Source organism: Parasteatoda tepidariorum, chromosome 5 (genome assembly GCF_982258835.1).
Source record: "Parasteatoda tepidariorum strain Cologne lab strain chromosome 5, Ptep-v5.0, whole genome shotgun sequence".
Classification (NCBI taxonomy): domain Eukaryota; kingdom Metazoa; phylum Arthropoda; class Arachnida; order Araneae; family Theridiidae; genus Parasteatoda; species Parasteatoda tepidariorum.
In genome coordinates, this window is record NC_141759.1 from 118,056,708 (window position 1) to 118,071,254 (window position 14,547).

The 14,547-nt window shown below is 26.8% G+C and overlaps 1 long non-coding RNA gene across 34 annotated transcripts in view; it reads right to left on the reverse strand.

Moving 5' to 3' along the window:
- Positions 1–933: 933 nt before the first annotated feature.
- LOC107450524 (uncharacterized) overlaps positions 934–14,547 on the reverse strand; it is a 66,928-nt gene continuing 53,314 nt past the window's right edge. For 24 of the 34 annotated variants that reach the window (XR_015434306.1, XR_015434305.1, XR_015434291.1 and 21 more), the window contains one exon: positions 934–11,465. This is a non-coding gene — a long non-coding RNA (uncharacterized LOC107450524). Of the gene's footprint in view, positions 11,466–12,266; positions 12,319–13,810; positions 13,956–14,547 lie in introns of all 34 variants that reach the window. The other 10 variants (XR_015434327.1, XR_015434325.1, XR_015434328.1 and 7 more) reach the window with 2 other exon arrangements.

Here is a 14,547-nt window from a genome sequence, read left to right on the forward strand (position 1 = left end):
GTGGTCAGTGTATGCGGAATTCGTATCGACTGGGATTCGGACCCGGTTCACCTCATTGGAAGGCGAACGCTCTATCCCCTGAGGTAGACGGATCATTGGCCCCCTCGTTGTCAGGCTAACAGTGGGAACTTTTCTTCTCCATGTTACGCCAATGAGGGTTAGTTGCATCAAAAAATCGTCCACGAAGGTAAATACAGGAGTTCCCTTGGGTTGTGGATTGGGATCAAAATTACTGGTAATAGTGTACCCCACCAGAGGAAATAGTTATAGGCTTGTTAGGGGTACACAATGTTGCCCTGTAGGTTGCTATGTATATATACACGAGTGTGTTAAATAGCGTTAAAATGAGGAAATTTGAAACCAATATTTTGTATTATAACATGGCCCTGTATCTCCCCTTTTGAATTTGGAATTAAAGAGAGATACATAATTGAAATGAAATTGGACCACGTACTATATTACCGGGTACTAGTGTACCCTACATAGGGAAATAATTATATGCTTAAGAGGGGCCCACAATGTGGCCCTATAAGTTACTATGGTTAACTTATAGGGCCCTATAAGTTATAAGTTAAGTATATAATGGTATGGCCCTATAAGTTACTATGGTTAGACCCTATAAGTTACTACCCTATAAGTTACTATTACAGTATGTTGAATTACGTTAAAATTATCAAATTTCAATTCGTAAACTCGTGAAATCGCGATGATATATATAGGAAAATGATCGGCGAGTAAAAAAATGTCTAACTCTAATTATTTGTAACCGTTTATCTTCTGGAAAAATAAATCGCGTGACCTTTAATCTGAGCTAAAACGAAAGATTGAAATGCAATCACCAAGACGATTTAACACACAACAGATTGAACATTGCTGTGTAAGTAGCTGAGCAGAGTGAGCGCAACTAGTAAAGAAAAACAATGAGGCAAGTACTTACAATAACAACTTTTATTGCACCTTTCTGTATAAGAACAATGAACGGAAATCGTACTTTATTACATTAAAGGGAAATAGAATTAATTATCAACGGATTTATATATTACGACACAACATCAACAGAGATAAATGGAACTTTTCATAAATCTTATATCTTCCTTAAACTAGAAACACTATAGAAATGATGGGGGGAAAAAACTTGTACTAAAATTGAACCTTTTGTTCGTATCAATGATTTCATTTAACAATCTGATTGCTATGTCAGATGCATGAAGCCTTGATAATGCATAAATCCTTTGAGGATTTTGTTAATATGCCTTTTCAATGAGAAATATGATTAATTCAGCTTTTATATTTTACATTGTTAGTAAACTGCTCGTGTAAAATAATTTATAAACCAATATGCAAAACTTATTATAATTTTTTTTTCAGAGGTGAGTAAAGGCGTTAACTTCAGAGCAAATGATTTTTTAAACCTTTGTTTTTTTCAAACTTGTTTTATCATAGAGTTCATGACATTTCAAAAATAAAATTCTCCGACTTTTCAACAATTCTAGATTATATTTTATCTATATATTGTAATATTTTGTCAGAAAAAAATGACTTTTTTTATTTGATGTTTCAACAAATTTTGAGAGTGGAAAAAAAAACACAACTAAATGAAGACATTGTGTAAAACTATCGAATTGCGACATCATTAAAAGGACTCCTTTTAATACATGTTAGAATAATTTACTGTTACTGACAATTCTAAAATAGGTCATTCTTTCGGCATGCCTTTGGAGCTTTGTTTTTGTAGGGAAAAAATATAACAGTCCCCTGAACATAAGTGCCATAATCAAATACAGTGCTAATCCTATAAGTTATTACAATAGGGTGTTTATTTTACCTCATTTAAATTTTAGCTTACAGCATTATAAAAATAAAACATTTACACAATATGAGAAAAAATTGAAAATAATTTAGCAGAAAAAATTTAGATTTCTCTGTGTACTGTGCAACACACATTTAATTTAATACCCAAAGACTGTAAACGCATCAGACAATTAAATCACATGTTTCGTCCACATTCTGCCAATAAATATTTATTGGAACAATTTTGCTGTATCATTTGAATTTAAAACACCTACTTAACTTTATTATCATTGATGATTGATTAGAAAACTTAAATGATAATCTTTTGAAAAGTATTAGCAATATCGTTAAACAATATCTCTTGTCTTATTACAAAATTTTTTTTATACACAATTCAATATTTAGTTCCCTGTAAAAAAAATAAATCAATAGTAACATTGTCAATAGAACATTTTCTGTTATGTTCAACATAACAAATAACTTTACAAGTCAATTTGATAATTTCTTAGTATTTCCTAAGTTTATGAAATGCAACTTAAATTTAGTTTCATTAATTATTACTATTTAAATAAATTTTGATTATTTTTTAGCACATACGCCAGTTTATTCATGAATTGTATAAATTCAAATTATTGGCAGAAAACTTTTAACAATATATAAACTTTACTTTCTAAAAATATTTTGAAAAAGCCATAGTAACTTAAAAAAAAGGATAATATTAAGGGTAATTTTAAACAAAAAAAATTTTTTTGTTTTTGTTTTGAGAATTTTTTTGCATCTCTGAAGAATCAATTCCCTGTGAAGAAAAATAAATAAAAATGAAAAATTAATGTTTGAAAGCCCAAACCTTTTGAAAGACCAATTTGTTTTTATTGGTCATTTTAGACTTGAGTTATTAAAAATTGACTGTAGATAAATCATTTTTATCAATGACATGTTTAACTGCATTTTGCAAAAAATTATTTTCGTAAAAAGACTTCATAATAAAAAGGTCTCTTGAAACAAGACTTCATGAATCCTGCAATATATTAAAAAATCCTTTCAATAAAAAAAAGAGATCAATAAAAAAAATCATCTTTAGAAAATAAAGTAAAATCATACTTTAATATTTTTTTTAAGTGAAAGAAAAAAGCATTAATTTAAATTAATACAATTGAGCAAATTGCTTATAAGACCAGATTATTATTTCTGGATACAATTCTTTAATAAATATTTTATATAGGTTAAAAATATATTTCAATCAAACAGCAATATTTCAGTTTCTTCCCATTCCCTTATTTGCATGAGATGAAATAAATTTGTAAAAAAAATAATAAAAAAAAAAGATTTAAACACAAAACACAGGAAAATAAAATTTCAAAAGCTATAATAATTCCATAATAAGTTTAGTTTCTTACTCAATAAACCAAATTTATGACAAAACAAATCAACAAAAATATACAAGACTGAAATTGCAAGTAAGTCAACGATTTAATTTAAACGTACTCCTCGAAAATGTGCAGATTAATAAAGGGCAGTACATTGCAAAAATCAGGCATGTAAAATTAAATTCTTTGTGATATGCTTCAGTGCCTTTAAACATTCAGAAATTCAACACTTTAATAAGTAATTTAATTAAAGAATAGATAGAGAAAAAATAATCAGAAAAGTAAAGAAAGTTAAACTAAAGCAAACTGAAAAATACAATGACAAATACATGATTACTTTTGTAATAATAATGTATAATATAATGTGATTATAATAATAATAATATGATTAATAATCATTATTTTATAAGTGATCATTTTTATATAAATGATAACTTTTATATAATACAATATAAATGATTACTATAATAATAAATGATTACTTTTAATAAAAGAGTTAAAAGGCTTGTACTTTAAGTTCTTTTGGAATCAAATGAAATAAAGAAATTTCTTGAAATTTTTATAAAACTCAAAATTAATAACGAAAGTAGACTTTTTTTACGAGTCATGCAAAATACAAGATCACAAGGTTTATTTATACATAAAATCGATTATTTAAAAAATATTTTAATTTTCCTTAAATTCTGTTGTGTCAAGTAAGTCATCTGCACCTTTATCTATAGAAACAATTTACAATAACCAATTATGATTTATCCTTATTTGTGAAGTATTGCTACAACAACACTACAGCTTCATATTAACAAAGATGATAAAACTTCACTCTTTTTTTTTTTTTAAATAACTGGTTAAAAACATTACAAACATGAAATCTATGTCAAATAAACATGGTAGCATGAAACACTAATTAAAAACAAATAAAAACTGTTAAAATATAAACTTCTAATTGGGTATGATTTTTTTTGAAAATTAACATTTAATATACAAAATAAGTTTTATCAAGCTTATGAGCTTATTTTCAGAAATATGTTACATTAACTACATCATTTATAAAGCTTTAAAGATGCTAGTAATATTTTGAGATCGTCATATTATATTTTCAATATCAAAGTTTATTTAAATTAAAATTCTAGAAAAATTAAGCATAATTGTTTTTTTTTACTAATTAATTTAAACAGAAATTATCATAAAAGTAAGCCACAACTTAAATAAAAAGTATTAATAAATATGCAAAATAATAAAAAAACATAAGATCACACAACTGATATAAAATAACTTTTACTTAAAAAAAAAAAAATTTTTTTTCCTTGACGGTAAATGTTATTAAATATTAATCGTACCTTAGTAATAAAAATTTATCTCCAAAAATACCTCATAGTTGTTTAAATACATTGAATGTATTTTGCACATAAAATAATCAACCTTAATAAATATTTTATAGATAAATAGTGTTTGTATTTAGTTTAATTAATGTAATGACACCAAAAAATAAATAAAAATAATATATACTTTGTCAGTTAAAAATAAATACTAAGACCTGCACTTTTTATGTAACTGTCAAAAATAATTGACATAAAAAATTTGATAAAAATTAAGCATGTGATAAAGATGTTTGCAAAAGAACAAAACATATAACAAGTTTTTAGCAACTGTTATCAAACAGACTCTGACAATCATTATCTTCAAAAATTAAATACACAATTTTTCGCCACACATTCATTTGTTAATGTTTAATTAAAATGACTTACGATTGTATTAAGACTAGAAACTGATCAGTTTCAAATCAGAATTAATATAAAATAGTACTTTTTCATTAATTTTAGAGTAATATTAAAAAAAAAAAGAAAGTTGAAGTAAATTTTCCTTCCCTACTAAGGGTCTCTTTAAAAGCTACATTTAATATTAACTAATTGGAAAACTTCAGAAATTAGGCATCTTATAAACACAGTTTAGCATGATAGCCTTAATAGAATAATTTTTAAAACAATATACTTTATTTAAACTATTTAACTCCTAAATTTCACTAATAAATTAGAATCAGATTAGGAACAGTTATTATTTTAATAAAACTTAACAACCAGGAAATAACAACGAAAAATATTTTTATATATTTTTGGGAAAAACAAAACAACTTTTGAAATATAATGGGAAGACACTTCAAAATACAACGCTAAAAATTACTACAATAGAACCCAAATTATACAATGCCTAGGGGACCAGGGGTGCGCTGGAAAATTGAAATCATCGGGGGACCTTTTTATGTCAATTTTATAAGTATGAGTAAAATTACTCAAAGCAATTTTCAACAATAATAAAGTTTAATAGAAGCCTTTATAGGCATGCGAGTAGGAAAAAACCCAAAAAGTTTGAAAATACCTATCAATTCAAATAATGAAAAAAAAAGTGTGTGAAGCTATTTTTCACAAAAAGCAAACATTTAAATTATTTAGCTAATAAAAGTTTGTTTTAAGTTTTACTATATCCACATTTTCAGAGCCTAACAAAAGCTTCTTAAATAAATCACAATTATCAGAGCTTTTAACTTGGATAGGAAAAACTCCAGTAGATTTTACGAAATAATATAAATTTCATGATAATTGTTGCATTGTGTACTAAATATTTTACACGTTTTCAACATCATCAAAATAGAAAAACTGCAATATTTTCCAGCTAGGATTGACACTAAATAAACTTGAAATGCTATGTATTATGTTTACACATAATTTTGAAGGCATTTCAATTCATCAAAGATAGGTAAAAGTCTTTTAATTCAAAAAGGGAGTTTTGAATAAATAAATAAAATAAAAAAACGATATAATTTAGAACAAAAAAAGTTTTAAATTGATATTTATAGATGAGGCTCGCTTTATAATGTATCAGTGATAAGCATTTAAATATTCAATCAAGCAGTAATCAGTGCAAAAATGATATTTCAATGGGGATTTCTTTTAGGAAACTTACTCAATTTTAGGGAATTTTCTAAAAATGCACAAAAACCAGGATAATTTTTATTAAACCAGTAGAACAGGATAAACTGGCCAAAATCCAGTAGTCCACTGGAAAATCCAGGAGAGTTGGCAGACATGGATTAAGGGCAATAAAATAATATAGTAGAGCAAAATAACAAAATAATGTAGAAGTATTATTAAAAAAATAAATATTTAATATAGCATTTTTTCTCTTCTAAAGTTTAGAAGCTTTGAATAATCTTATGTCTGTCTTACACATGTTTTATTTTTCTGACATAAGTAAAATAAACCTATGGCACAATATCATGAGAAAGAAGACATTCTAAAATTTTCTTTTGGTCATTTCTTAGCAGTTTTTCAGAATTATCATCACCGTAGTAATTTGATAGAATTGAATGAGAAGTTTAGAGACTAAAAAGAAATAATACATCAACTAGAATGCAATGAGGTGTAGGGTTGAAAGAAGTGTAGGATAACTGAATAGATGATCAGGCGTTGAATAATTGAGGTTCTACTGTGTTCTACTGTATTTTGCATATAAATTAAATATATTTGTCAATAATTTATAATGAGTTTTAAACTTTTGTTTAAATTATAAACAAATAGAACAACATGACATGCAAAACACAAATACTAAAAACCAGTTTGCTGAAAAATTAATTAATGAATTCTTAAACAGATGAATTTCTTTTGATCATTTAACAAGGAAATAACAATTAAAATTATATGTGTTTTTTTAAATTGATCATAACTAGGGGTGCAAGTTTGTCGTAGAATTTCACATAAAATTTAGAAATTTTTGGCGAACACAAATATAAGCATGTAAAAGAGCTGAAAATTGTTTAATTTAATTTTATGTCGTGTTAAATTTATTCATATAAACAGAATTTCAAAGAAATATCGCAAATTTTTAAACTATTCTTGATATGTTTTTACATTCAGCAAATATTTGTTTGCCAACATTTCTATACGTTTTTAATGCTAAGTTTTTATAAATTTCACAGTCCCGACCAATCAGTTAATTGTCATTTCAATTGATTTCTGGTAAAGTAAGAGTTAACTTAACATTTTCTTCCTTTTGTATACTTATTGCACTATTTGGGAGGCATGTTGCTCTTATTAATTTATAATTGAAAAGATAGTAAGACCACCTTACTTATTAAGATTTGGACTATCTCTGAACTATTTTCATGTTAAATTGCAATGGATCTATTTTCCTAAACATTTTATCAATAAAAAATTATCAATTTTAAAGCTGCAGAGAAGTAGTAATTGTTGTTAGAATTAGTGTTGTTGAATTAGAATACCAAGGTGAAAAAACTTCTCTGTTTAAACAATTTTTACGCTAATAACAGCACTTCAAAAAATTTCTGGATTTAAGAACAATAAATCATGGAAATGAAAATTCACTCCCTGCAAACTTGCAACCCTAATTATAACACATACAACTTCAATGACTTTTTCATGACTAATAATTGACTAGTCTACAATAATAAATCTGAATAAGATTAAAAAGAAATACTAACGGGAAACATAACACATTCGAAAAACGGTTAACAAAAATATGTAAATACAAAGATATACAAACAAGTTGAATTCAGAGAATAAACAAAATCAAAATAGTTACTATAATCGCATTTCAATCTACTAAAATACAATTTTTCCTAAAAAATAAAATGAGATTCTATAAAAAGACCTGACTAGAGTAAAACACATAGCAAGATATTTCAAAATAAATTGCAATTTGCCTGTCTGTACTCTGCTTATAAAATTTTAAAACATGAATTTGAATAAAATACAGGGATGTTATATACCAATTAATAACTGTATAATCTATATAACAATTTAATAACTGATTGGAGCACTTGTTAGACATTAACATAGAGACTTTTCGAAGTAACAATGCAGTAAAAACTTTTATATTCAACCAAATTTTAATTTAAGCTATAACTTTTCAAACACTAAAATAAATAAATTTCAGTTAATTTTAGCGAGTAACAGCCAGCAATGTTAAAAGATTTATTAAATAATGAGAGTGATAGTAATAAACGGTGATTGATGTGTTTATATCTTTTCTAACGTCATACAAAAAAATATTGAGATGATTTAAAGAAATGATAAGAAGTTAAATTGATACTTATATTAATTTGCACAAATGTCCAGTTAAAGCTAAAATTTATTTAAAGGAAGAAAAAAAACATTTCATCTTAAAATAACTTCCACTAATCAGATAGTAATTCTAGTAAAATTTTGTTTTCTATTTATACATAAAATAAAAGTTAATAGTAAAATTTTGTTTTCTATTTATACATAAAATAAAAGTTAAACAGGAATTTAAACAAAGAAAATTCTTTTCTTGTTAGTTAATGTGATGGTATAAGTACCTGAAGGTTTTGATTCCACTAGCATAATATCTACTTTGAAAGAAATATGAGTACCATATGATTATATAGTTTTGATTTAAATATATGGGGTCATGAGTTTAATAATAATAAAATAAATTCCATGGTAACATGCTTAGCCGCTTTTGAAAAATGTATGACAATAAGCAACTGATTCCACTAATCAATGATTATACATATCGTCTGAAAACTGTATAAACAATATTTTCCTAAAAATAAAAACAGCGGGGATATATGTGATGCCACAATTGGCATCACATTATTTTCTATCCTTTTAAAATATCTTTCATTACTTAAGCTTTTTTTTATTAATAGAATTACTTTTAAGTAAATCAAAGACTTAATCTTTTAAAATGAACATAAAATATTTATTCTTCTCTTGTAGATCAACGCAACGGATACTTTTTATTTCATTACTAGGCAGACTTATTAATTCATTGTCCGCCTAATCCAAAACAAAAATCTATTTATAACTTTTTATTTTAAATTTCTAACCACAAAACTGTTTCAGTTCCATGGCTGTAATAATTCCCATAAATTTGTCGGCGACTCATGATCGCCAAGGTATTATTTTAACTCTATATTAATATGCTGGTTGGCTTTGTTTTGGCTATGCTATAAATCGCCAATTGTGGAGCCATGCTTCTGTGTCCACTGGGAACAAATTACACATACTTTTTAAATTTGGCTTTTGATTAGGCAGGTCGTGGTGGATTTGTCTCCCATGGCCTGTCCTTATTAATATTATTATGCAAAATTGATTCAACTGAAATTCTTAGGGATAATATTTATATTTGGGTATCTTGAGCTCTGCAAATATATTAAATAAAAGCTTTATATTATCTGGTTTTCATTTTCAAGTGTTATTTTCATCATCTTCTGATTTCAGCATCAATCTTCAATTGGTATACTATACAAACTTCCACCCACACCTTAATATTCCATCATCACCACTTAAATTGGCACACTGAATATTCCTTCTCCATAATCACATATATGTGTAGGAAGTTTTCTGACAGGTAATGTGTTACACTTGCTGCATGTGTAAAATATTTTTTGTAAGCGAGTATTAAATATATATATACATATACCTTTTAATAAGTTATCGTAAAATATCTATCAATGGAGTGATAATTACATGCACACAGCTAGCATAACATTTTATAAACTTAAATTAGTTTGCAATAAAATTGTTTCATTGATAATAAAATTTACACATGTAATGCCTATATTACCTATATTACACATGTAATGCACAAACCAAGTTTTTTTTTGTACCACAAATGCTAATGAGAGCACATGGGTAAATGCATTCAAGTTTTAAAAAATTCAACACATAAAAAATAAGCAATTAAAACACTTATTCTTTCCTAAAAGCAAGATTATTTTTTAAAAAATATTCACTACTTGAAAGTAACATTTAACTAAATCTACTTTATAGTTGCTTATTTTTATAGAAAATTTCAGAACACTTTCTTTACTTCGAAATAGGAAAGTTATGTGCTACTATTCTTAAGAGCATTACTAGTCCTTTTACTTTAATTTAAGAAAAACTACAGAAAATTCTTATCAATACTAGGAATCCAACTTGCAGTCATGCTTTTACATAGTTAAAGGGTCAATATTTCTGTAATAATTGAGATAATTTTAATTGGAGTAGATTGAATATGGAGTTTAATGGCAATCTTACAGTGGCATAATACTTTCAACAAATAAACTAAAATACAAAGCAAAATTTATTATTGATGTTATATTGCTAAATTGTTTGAATTAAGAAAATAAACGCACTGATTAAATTAAATTAGCAATTAGAGCTTATGAAAATAACAGAAATATTGTTATAAATAATAATAATAAAAAAAGAAGAAAAAAGTGTGGCATTTTTTTTAAGTCAAGAAAATAAAGCGTTTAAAAAATAATCAAAAATATTTTTTACAGACTTCAAAATCTTTCCGTAATTTTTCAAAATAGGAACTAAACAATTGTAGCAGATCTATATAACAAAATTGTATGAATCACATTTCTCCATAAACCACAGTTATAAACAATGAAAATAACACTTAAGTTACTTCTAGAGCTGAGCAAGAACCATTAACGGTTCTCAGGTTGTAAGGAAAAAAATATTTACTAAGAGGTTACAATTTTCTAAACCAAACCAAAATTGATAATTTTTTTGTCGTTAGTCTGAATGCTCTTGATAATTTCAGTTTTTTCTGCAACTAAGAATATTATTATACTTAATTAAATCTAAAAATTATTTTATAAATACTTAAATATTGATCTACTGTAGATATACATTGCAAGGTTTAATAAGTTAAACTTAATGGAGTGTGAAATGATTTATATAATGCAAAGCCTCAAGTTTTTAGGGTTTGCATAAAGATCTTTTATTGTATGGTGTGATTAAATGACAGAAAACCTGCAGCCGACATTTTTTTATTTCTGTTTTCTTTACTTTCAGTTTATATATATATATATATAAACTGAACCACTTTTGCATGTTGGTCATCTATCACCGTCAATTTTCAGACAGTCAGAAAACAATTAAATAATTAAATTGCCATTTTATAAATAGGTCACTTGCCTAAGTGGAACATCAAATTGTTGTACCAAAGTGGTCAACTTGAATAGGCCTCTCTGTAGTTAAAAAAAAAAAAAACTTTCAAACAGGAATTGCCAATTATTTTGGAATATCTTCTGAACACTCTTAATGCTATTATTAGTTTGGAATGTGAAATATAGATTTTCTTTAGATGGGACATAAAATTGTTTGGAACTTTCTTTGCTTGAGACAATGTGAAAACACCCCAGTCAAAAATTGGATGATACTATCCAATAAATGCTGCACTGATAATCCACAAGAAAGGAAATCATCTCCAAAATGGGGAAAACAGTGAGGGATGACATAGATCTACTTCTCCACTGCTCAATTCTGTACCCTTTAAAAAGAAAACACTTCATATAAAAAATATGTTTAAATAATAAATTTGCATGCTAAGGATTAAGTAATACATGTTTGAATTTAAGCAATATGTTAGGAAGGTCCTTAAGACAGTTCTCATACCTGCCAACATTGGAGAAATAAAATAACAAAGATTTTACTAACCGACCCAATTTTGGGTTAACGACTAGTGATGTTCAACTTTGTAGCTTTATAATTTTGTACCTAATCCAGAAGACAAGGGAACCCGTGAATCAAGTAGTGGGAGAAATTTGCCTTTAAGGAGGGCTTTTTGATGCACTTAACCCGCATTTGAGTTAGATGGAGGGGAGATCACGAGAACCTCCCATCAGGGAAGGGGAATCTAATCCGTGATCCGTTTACCACTGAGGATATTTCACGTCAGAACTGTGGTCGGTGCAAGCCAGATGCGGAATGCGTATTGACCAGTCATCACTCGGATTGAAAGCTGGGTTTACCTGATTAGAAGGTGAACGCTCTCTCCCTTGAGCCATCACGGCTCAAGTTAAACAATTAACACTCAACATACTGCAGTACTGGCATTAGCATCCTCTGTTGATGAATAAGAGAAGTACTGTTGCCATCAATAGATATTTTATTAAATATTTTTTTTTAAATTCTTCAATAAATACGGGGAAATTCGAGAATATGCAGGTAAACAGAAGGTAGTCGTAAAATACAGGAGTCATCGTTACAAAACAGGAGACGTGGCAGGTATGAGTTCTTTTAAAAAGGGGTATACTTTGTATTATCTATAATAATAAAAGGAAGAGTTTACCTGTCTGTCTGTTTGTTTCTCTCATAACTCAAGAATGATTGAATGCATCATCCTGAAATTTGGAAAGTGGCCACAAGGGCAAATTTAGCCCCTGATACTAAAATTCGCTCAAAATTTTCAAATACTTTGTTCAGTAGACTACAACAATACTAGGAAAAATTCTAAAGCATTTTTTAATGATTTAACGAAATATTTTTGAAACAAAATGCAGTTTATTTACACACGGCAAATTAATAGTCTTAATCATGTAATGATTAGTAACTTTTACACAGCCAAAATCACATAATTCGAACTAATAAATCACATAATTCATATTTCATAATAAAGTAATTAGATGTGACTGCTATTCCGATAATTTTTTATAAGTTTATTGTTAACAATAATCTGACGTTTTAAAATGCAATAACAAAAATTATTCTAGATTATTTTTAAAAATAGAAAGGTATTTTTTCATAAATAGTGAACATTTAAAGCACATAACATATAACATCCTCATGTTTGACAATAACTTAGTATTTAAACTATTAAATAATATTTTATATAAAAGCGTTAAGGCTTTTTAAACTAAGTAAAATTAAGGATTGAAATAGAAATAAGTTTGAAAAGCTTATTTCAACTCTTCTTTCAATTGAAGAACTTAGTGTAAGAACAGTTCTAAGCTACACTTTCAATGAAATTGAGATTTTTCAGGGAAAGAACTTATTTAAGTCTTACCTAACTTTATAACATTAATTTAATTTATAATTAGTGATCTTTAAATTTTGAAAATCTTAAAGGAAGAAGGCACTAATTGACTATCTAAGAGTTTTTACAGAATTGAAGAAATTCCAACTGTATTTGGTAACTAACAGTGAACCATTAAAAGTTTATTTTATTGTAGCAAATTAATATGCCAAGAGAATAAAGGCTGTGAACTAAATAGTTAAAACTCATGTTAGGAATTTACAAAAATTTTGTCAATTGGAAGCTGCAGGACAGGAAATAAAGGTAAGGAATAAACTTTACTTCCTAATGTCAATGTAAAGACTTAACATTACTTTCTATGCAAACTCAATAAAATGTCACCTAGAATTTTATTTTGTAATATAGTGTATACCATTCAACTCTTATTTTTCAAAAAGCCAAGCGTACAGTTAGATTTTGTTTTTTAATTTGCTGGATTTACAACTTTTAGTATATATTTTAAAGTTTCAATTATTAATCCCATTACTAGCTACAAAAAAGTCTATTTATCCGCAACTATGTTTGTTAGTGATCCTTAAATAGAACTTATAATCATTTCTCAAATTTTTTTAAAATACTTGCAAGACAAGAGAGAAAATTCCCACACATGTATGTGCATTCCTACGTAGTTTAAAGATGGTACAAAATTTTAATGTACAATTTTAAAATACAGAAGATTTTAATCTCAGTGCAGAAGGCAGGAAACTTCCACACACTGCAGAAGAGTTGGCAGCTCTTTAATAGTTCCCCCCCCCTCTTATATTCAATAACAATGTTAAATTTTCAGCCATTACAAAAATAAAATGAAAAATGTTTCTTACTCTTTTGAGTGTTTAAAGTGAAGCTGGTCATCTTCTTATAAAAGGTATAAGAGCATTCCAAAAAGAAGAAGGTTGCTGATGTAAATGCCACAGCAATTCTGTGTTGCAGATCCTTCGATATTTTGAATCACCACCTGATTCTCTCCTATAATTATTTGAGCATACATACATCATTTTGCACTTAACACTGACAAATATTAACATGATACCTACACGGTATTTGCTACATTTAAGATTTTCAAATTAATGACTTTCCATGACTAATTCGAAGAATTTGTTATGACTTAACGAAGTTACTATTTTCTCCGACAAAAACACAACAATAAATATAAAAAAGCTTTATAATAACATTAATTGAAATGATAGGTATAATCAAAACTGTTATACTCTGCATCTTCATATTTATAGATTTTAAATTTAAAAAACAGAGTAAAGAAAGAGTTCAAGCAATAAAATAGCTGAAAAAAAATACAAAAGCAAATAATTTATCTTCTTCTTTTCTGCAGAATAATATTCCAGATACTTTTTTTGTTCATCGGAAAGGAAAGAAATACTCCTGATTTTTCTGTTCTCATTTCGAAATAAAATTAAAAAAAATAATAACAAAAATTCTGAAATCACAGAAATTTAAAAGATAATTTGCTCTAGAAATAATGTTTTTTCTTTCATTTTTTTAAAGAACACTATAATTTGAAAAGAAGATGATAAAAATTTTTATATTTTAATAAAATAAGACT